At 43.6% G+C, this 8,009-nt stretch overlaps 1 pseudogene; it reads left to right on the forward strand.

The window, feature by feature from the left end:
• The first annotated feature begins 6,026 nt into the window (after nt 1–6,026).
• LOC121838439 lies at nt 6,027–6,859 on the forward strand (annotated as a pseudogene).
• The last annotated feature ends 1,150 nt before the right edge of the window (nt 6,860–8,009 follow it).

The following is an 8,009-nucleotide window of genomic DNA, read 5'->3' on the forward strand; positions in this document are numbered from 1 at the left end:
AAGGTATTTTTTTGTATTGCTGGTTTTGTAGAGATTATGTGTCATCTAAAAAAAGTAGACATTTATAATTATCTACAGTGACGAATTAGAGCGCAGCTCTTGAGGAGGAGGATGGGGAAGGTACAGAGGGGAGGGTATGCTCCTCCTCTTCTCCTGCTCCCCTCCCATTTAGCGGAAGATGTCGGCTGAACTTCCCGTTAAATTTAGCAAAAATTTCCTCGCTACATTTAGTGGGGAAAAATTGCCGCTAAATTTAGCGGGGAATTTAGAAAACATTTTGCTGCTAAGTTTAGCAAAACAATAATCAAACATTTCACTGCTAAATTTAGTGTGGAAATCTTTCCGCTAAATTTAGCGGGAAAATTTAGCAACAAGTTTCCCGCTAAATTTAGCGGGCAACCTTTACCCGCTATATTAAGCGGCGGTTACCCTGACGCCGACCCTCTCAACTCGGAAACGGGTGCCTAAGAGCTGCGCTCTAAAAAAAAGGGTTGTTTAGGATCCTCAGCCTAAGCAGAACACTAAAATCCGACGACATCCTGAATAAAAAAAGTTAGTTTGATTTTTTTTTTTTTTTTTTTTTTTTTTTTTTTTGTGTAGGAGGTTGTATATGACCAGAAATGTCCAGTAGGTATTTTGTGACGGACATCTTTGTAGTTGAACAGAACTTTTTTTGGAAAGGGCAATTAGGCTAGATAATGACAAATGTGCAATATGTTGCCTTGTAGCCATAAATATTTTGTTGTGTTCATCGTTGTATGTGATTTGTCCTCTGTAACTATTAGAGAAATTTATTGGCAATAAAAAAATTGCTCGTCTTTTGAAGTCTTTGCTGAAGGACCTCCCTGTCCTCATTTGTAACTCACGCAGTAAGGTACGCCCGCGGGTGTGTGGCAAAGCTTATACGCTTTGCGAATGAACTCAAGGGCGTACTTTGCACGTGAGAACGTCAAAACAATATCTCGAAACACAGTAAGGATGAAAGACGGCCTCCCTAATAAGCGGGATAAATAAGAAACGCACTAGATGGCAACCGAGAACGCGCAATGTTTTATTTTAACCGAGGGGAAACGAGTATGTGTATTTGATGGCTAGTTTTATGCTCGAGGCGCGTGAATAGCAAACGTCGCATATTCCTCCGTGCACATGTGCACAGTTGCAAGTAGTATTCAACGCTTATAAAGTGTGTAAAAAGTAAACCAAGGTGCTGGTATGGCAAGAGGGTCGGTAATGCTAAAAATTACCGAGAAGTCCTGGTTTTACACGCGTTGTGGTGCCTTTTATTTGCCTAACTCGGGTGATGCCGCGCCTGTAAATGAACTTAATTTCAAGGTATTAAAAACTTTTAGAGCACACGCTGGGATTGTGAAACTTGCCGGTCCGTGCCCAATCCATGCTCAAAGCTACGGCACGAGCTCCCGCTAGCATCACAGTCCGTGCCTACGAAACTCTATTTACACGCAGGGAAAGGTGCATTCTATCGTGCGCCTTCTCTCAGCTCTTCCTGCAATAAACGGGTAAAGACAATATATTTTTGGCAGTGCAAGCCGATGTCCCAAAATGCTCAAAACCACATTGCCATTTTTTTTCTTCTATCGTCAGCGTTCAGAGGAATTAAAGAAAGTTTTGTCTGCATCCGGGCGTTTCCAACTCTGCTCGCATTATTACATTAGCTGATCGAGACGTCTTCCCACGTTTAGCAACTCCAATAGACCCTTTCCGGAATTCAGTCTGGCCACTTTGATCACTATCATCATCATCTGAAAACGGCATATGTACTATACTAATGGCGGCCTTCTGTTTACTGATGAAGGAAGAAGTTGAAGATGCTCCTAAGCAGATGATTCGAGGCCTATACATTCTCGATGTTAGCGCGGCGTGAAGCAGGAATTGGACGTAAGAGCTGCGTAAGCGTTCGTTTCTAACTCGGCCCAGTCAATCGGCCTCAAAGCCCCTTGATGTATAGAACTCTATCAAGGCGTCTATGTGGATTGGCGCTTCGTTCCGACTGGCTGCATTTGTTTCGCCATTGACACTAAAAGAGATTGAAAATAATTGTAGTGAAGTGCACATTCTCGTTTACCGTTGACCTTTAAGTGATGGTGCCCCATTAAATACTGCAGACCACAGGTTCATGTTTGTTTGTTTGTTTGTTTGTTGGGGTTCGTTGCCGCCATTAGTATAGTAAAAGATTAACCGCCCTTTGAGTCAGCAGATGGCACTGAATTCCGTAAAGGGTCTATAAAGGTGCACAGGGGCTAGTTTCTTCCCGTTAAAAAAACAAAACAGTCATCATGTTTGAAAAAAAAAATTCTCTAGTCCGCCGTATGCAAAAAAAAAAAAACAAGTACGGCCTGGCACGCAAACGCGCGCCTTGTGGGTCTCGCAAAAACAGGGCAGCAGGGGTCAGGCGCAGAAGGAGGGCAAGGAGTATTGCCCTCGATAGAAAGGAGAAAAACGCGGGGAGAGGAGAAACTGCACGCCGCTAGGTGCGCCTGTGGCACACCTAGCAGCGAGGGGCGAACGGCGCGCAACACTGAGTTTTACCGCTCCCGTGTTTCATGCTTTAGCTTTACCGACAATTTTCATTCCTTTAAAAAAATGTGAGAATGTTAGCCATCAAAGAAGCAGAAAAAAATACTATCCTGTGTTATACAAAAAAAAAAAGAAAATGGAACTTTTTAGCAAACAATGACACCTAAAGTTTGAAAATTCTGATGCAGACAGCCGGCATCAGACAACAACTGCCGGGAAAATGGACACGGAGCGAGAAAATATTGGGAAAACCTAAAACAAAGGACAGCGATATCTGAAAGCATAGGCCATAAATACATGACTGTGAAGATCCCAGTGCCAAGAGGGAAGGCAAAAACACTTTCAGTATGAGCATGTTACGAATTTTCCACAACTTTCGTCAATACAGTCCAGAAGGGGCATTCAAAATGGATACAGTGCCAATTTATAGCAAAACCTGCTGGGCAGAGCGAGGTATCCAACTAGCGACGTTCCAACCGGTAGCAGCAAGTGTTGCGGTGTATACACAGACTCGGCAATTAGTTCCCCAACGAGGTAACTGCTAAAATGAGGTCTTAGGTCCTGTACAGGATATCAAAATGAAAATCTTGGAAAAAGTTAGTTCACACTACTTAATTCACACACTTGCGTTTGGCTACAACCGACTGAGATAAGACCGGTTTTCAAGCCTCTTGTGACTGCTTACGACCGGCTGCACAGCAGTGCAGAAAGTTGTAAACCCTCACAAGACTTAAAAACAGGTTTCTTTGGTCATAAGCAGTCACAAGCATGCAGACCAGCCGTCGCTTCAGTACCGTAAACCACAGCAGCTGAAAGAAACCGGTGTAAAAGTTGAAACTGCACACCTTTTCTTTTAATAATCAAGGTTGAATATTGGTCATGCATCAACTTTTGGCACAATTATATCTTCCAGGTAGATAAGAGTTGTATCAAAAGAAAACAATGAAGACATTCTTACAAACATATTAGACCTTGCCTCAATAAGAATACATCGAGCAAGTTCAAGGGAGCTTGGAACAAGCGCTAAAAATGACCCAATGTAGATTCAGGTGCAGAACACAGAGTAGCTGCTTTGCAATTCATTAAGCAATTTCTCCCATTCATTAACCCAGCCTCTAGATCACAGTTGGAGAAGGATCATTTCCTACGCACAATACATTTGTGCGATGACAAATTATGGCATTCGGATGAAAGGCTGCAGAGCATTGCCAAAGAGTCTGACTGTGTAGCCAACCAAGCTGGAATAATGATAGAAACTTTTTGGATACTGCTGGCATTTGAAAGGCCTATTTGCTGCAGGCTTTACGCCAATGCCCTTAGGGTTTGTTAACCTAGTGCATTAGCATGTGCCCGATGAGGCAAGGCCGTTTAGAAAATGGCCTGGAATGCTGCTGGAATTTGTGAGGCTTCTTATGCATAAGTGCTTCATTGCGGTGAGCTTCACTATTAAGCTGAGCAAAGGCCTTGGGACCTATTTTACACTCAGTTATATGCATACTTTGATTGAAAAGACATTGTTTTGCACGAGCTAAATGATTACACATGGGGCAGACTCAACTTACCGGCCAACCACAAGGCATTCCGCACATGTACATTTGGTTCTGGCGTATAAACAACTAAACTGAGCAAAGCTTTTAGGGCATTGTTTGCACTTGTAAGGTTTTTAATGTGATACGAGTCTTGTAACTTTTTATTTTTTAATTATCTCGCTGAAATTTAGCATACTGATGTATCTCAGTGGTGATTTTAAACATACAATTAGTTTTCAGGTAGCTTTACTAGATCATGAGTTATTAATATGAAATTTTAATTAGGTCCGTCTTATGGGTCGTTAGTGTCTAATTAAGGCTTTAGAACTAACTAATTAAAATTATTGTATGACAAAGAAACAGAAATAGCATCACTGCACAAAGCAAGTCTTGGTGAATGCAATTCTATAAGCAGTTTATATATTCTAAAGAATTTTATGCTAACGACCCGTAATGAGGGCCTACCGTATTTACTCGCAAAATGAACGCATTCGCGTAATGAACGCACACCCTAAGTCGGCTCTCAAAATTTCGACTTTTTTTTTACCCGCGCATTAAACGCACCCCCAACTCGGACGTCAAAATTTTGACCCCCTCCCCCCACACGCGCGAAATGAACGCACTTTTCTATTCTGGTGCAGCGAGGTCGCGAATGCATGGGCGGCGTGGGCGAACAAAACGCCTTGCAAAAGGCGTTAAAAAATTCGAAAAGATCCAACGGAAGCAAGAAAAAAAACATGGAGAGTAGCTTTCTTTTTTGCACAGAGCAGTTTGGATTTTGGTGTCGCGCGCCACGCGCAAGGAGGTAAGAAAGAGAAGCGGAGAAGCCCTTAAAGCAAACAAAACAGCCTGCGAAAGGCGGCAAAAAAAAACACGGAACTAAGAGGAAAAAGAAAACAAAGAGCTTTTTTTTCTTTTTGCACAGCGAAGTTTGGTTAGGGGGGGGGGGTCGCAGGCGCCCCAAGGAGATAAGAAAGATAAGCGGAGAAGCCCTGGCCTAAGCTAACGAAACAGCTTGCGAAAGGCGGAAAAAAAAAGAACAGCCGAATAACTAAGAAAAAAAGAAAACAAAGAGGAGCTTTTTTTTCTTTTGCACAGCTCAGTTTCGTTACCGGTCGCGCTCCGCGCGCAAAGAGAAAAGAAGTTATGTCGATTTTTCAGGATAAAACGTCCGTTCATTATGCGAGTAAATACGGACGCAAAAATTTTACTTCGCGTAATGAACACCCCCAACTATGCATCGATTTTTCGGAAAAAAGTGTGTTAATTCTGCAAGTAAATACGGTAATTAAAATTACAAATTTATAGATAGCTCAGGATATAGTAAAGCTATCTGAAAACTAATTGCGTATTTGAAATCACCATTGAAAAATACATCAGTATACTATATTTTAGCACAATACTTGAAAAAGTAAAAAAGTTAGACCCTCATTTCCAATTAAACACTGTTTTCGATAATGGTGGATGAGACTAGTAATATGAGAAAAGGCTTTGGGGGCACCGCTTGCACTTAAATGACTTTTCACCTGTATGTGTTCGATTATGGTTTTGCAGAGAGGAATTTTGGGCAAAGACTAAGGGGCACTGCTTGCACTTAAATGGTTTTTCACCAGTGTGTGTTCGATTATGTTTGTTCAGAGCAGTTTTTTCAGCAAAGGCTCGGGGGCACTGTTTGCACTTAAATGGCTTTTCACCAGTGTGCGTTCGATTATGATTTTGAAGATCAGAATTTCGAGCAAAAGCTTGGGGGCACTGCTTGCACTTGAATGGCTTTTCACCAGTGTGTGTTCGATTATGATTTCTCAGAGAGGAACCTTGAGCAAAGGTTTCGGGGCACTGCTTGCACTTATATGGCTTTTCACCTGTGTGTGTACGATTGTGGTCGGCTAGCCCACAACTGTCAGCAAAGGCTTTGGAGCACCACTTGCACTTGAATGGCTTTTCACCAGTGTGCACTTGATTATGCCTTCGCAGATAAGAATATTGAGCAAAAGCTCGGGGGCACTGTTTGCACTTAAATGGCTTTTCACTAGTGTGTATTCGATTATGACGACGCAGGTGGAAATTATGAGCAAAGGCTTTGGGGCATTGCAAGCACTTAAATGGCTTTTCACCAGTATGTGAATAATTATGGTAGGCCAGACGGGAATTACAAGCAAACTCTTCGGGGCAAAGCTTGCACTTAAATGGCTTTTCACCTGTGTGTGCTCTGTTGTGGCAGATCAGATTTCTACTCTGAACAAAGGCTTTGGGGCATTGCATGCACTTAAATGGCTTTTCACCTGTGTGTGTTTGATTACGTCTTTGCAGAGAAAAATTATGAGCAAAGGCTTTGGGGCACTGCATGCACCTAAATGGTTTTTCACCAGCGTGTGTTCGATTATGATAGGTCAGAAGGGATTTATAAGCAAACTCTTGCGAGCACAGCTTGCACTTAAATGGCTTTTCACTCTTGTGGTTCTGAGTGTTGCCGAGCATTTGGGACGAGCCAGACATGGGAGGATGCTGGCACTTGGATTGTTCATCACCATGGGCAGCCAGATGGCTCAAAATTGCCTGCTGATCTCTGGTGACATAGGTGCAGGAACAGCATCCGAACCAGATGTCCTCAGTGACTTTCAGGGGGCAGCTGGTTTCCCGAAACAATCTGGCTCCATCACCTACAAGAAAATACCACGTGTATTGACACACAATGAAAGCTCAATAAAGATCCAGATGCAGCTGTCCTGCTTAATGATTTCCTGCAATTTGGAATTCAATTCACAGAAGCACTCAATTGCAACTGGCACCATTAAAGGGTCTTCAGTCTTAAAAATTAAAATCATAAAAAAATATTTTTGCACATTTTTTATTTTGATTTTTAAATCACACTTTACATATCTTCTTGCTTTCTGAAAATTTTCAGTAGTTTCATAATTTTTTATTTTATTTTTGTCAGAAGTCCTAATCTTAAAAAATGAAATCTGGATCTGAATACTTCTTGGGGGCTGAATACCTCATTACTCAGGGAGCACAACAAAAACAATATTTCCGGAGACTGTTAGGTATGGCTTTTTCTAATTGGCCAATGGCTTTGACTATGGCAGGTCGGTCTGCCAGGATCGAGTCTTCCTTGAAGTTATCATGATTAGAATTTCAACATGTGATGCAGTCATATCTCACTGATATGGATGCTCCACTGTATAGACCAATTTTGGGGGACCAACCCCTCCCCATGCAAGCCTGCCCTGGAAGATGCAATCCAGACTATAGTAGCAGAAAACATGCACCAGTTCGAACAGTGACCAATCACAGCGCAGGAGGGCGGGGCCAAACCCAATCCGACCAATCACAGCGCGGTAGGGTGGGGCCCTTCCCTCTCTCCCATCCCAGTGACCAATGTCAGGTGACCATCGATGGTCACGCCCACGGTGGTCACCGACATAGGAGGCCCCGCCCACCCTGTGGGCGGGGCCTCCTATGTCGGTGACCACCGGGGGCGTGACCAATCGGAGCTCGCCTGGATGGCAGTGACCAATCGGAGCTCGCCTGGGTCCCGCCCCCCGAGGTATGCTGTACAGGTCACGTACCTCAGACCTCAAACCTCAGACCTATGTTTACCTGGTCAACCACAAGCGTGGTTGACCAGGTGTTACAGCTGTGATAACAACCACGTGATGGCACAGGGTCCGAGCTTCGTCCGACAGAGGGCGCTATAGGACTTGAATTGCGGCGCTCAGGGCGTCTCACATGTGATGTCACAGGGTTCGAGCTGCGTCCGACAGAGGGCGCTGCGCGGTAAATGCATTTTAATTGCTAAAAAGGCTCTGCGGCCGGCTGGGAATCGACCATTCTACTTTGGGTACAGCAGCTCGGCACCCTACCCCCTGAGCTACGAGCATATTGCTTCCGAGACCGCTTAACTCGTCTTAGTTGTCCGTGTGTGTGTGTGTGCAATTCAGATCA

The sequence above is a fragment of the Ixodes scapularis genome, unplaced genomic scaffold (assembly GCF_016920785.2).
Source record: "Ixodes scapularis isolate PalLabHiFi unplaced genomic scaffold, ASM1692078v2 PGA_scaffold6__148_contigs__length_123643588, whole genome shotgun sequence".
NCBI classification, from domain to species: domain Eukaryota; kingdom Metazoa; phylum Arthropoda; class Arachnida; order Ixodida; family Ixodidae; genus Ixodes; species Ixodes scapularis.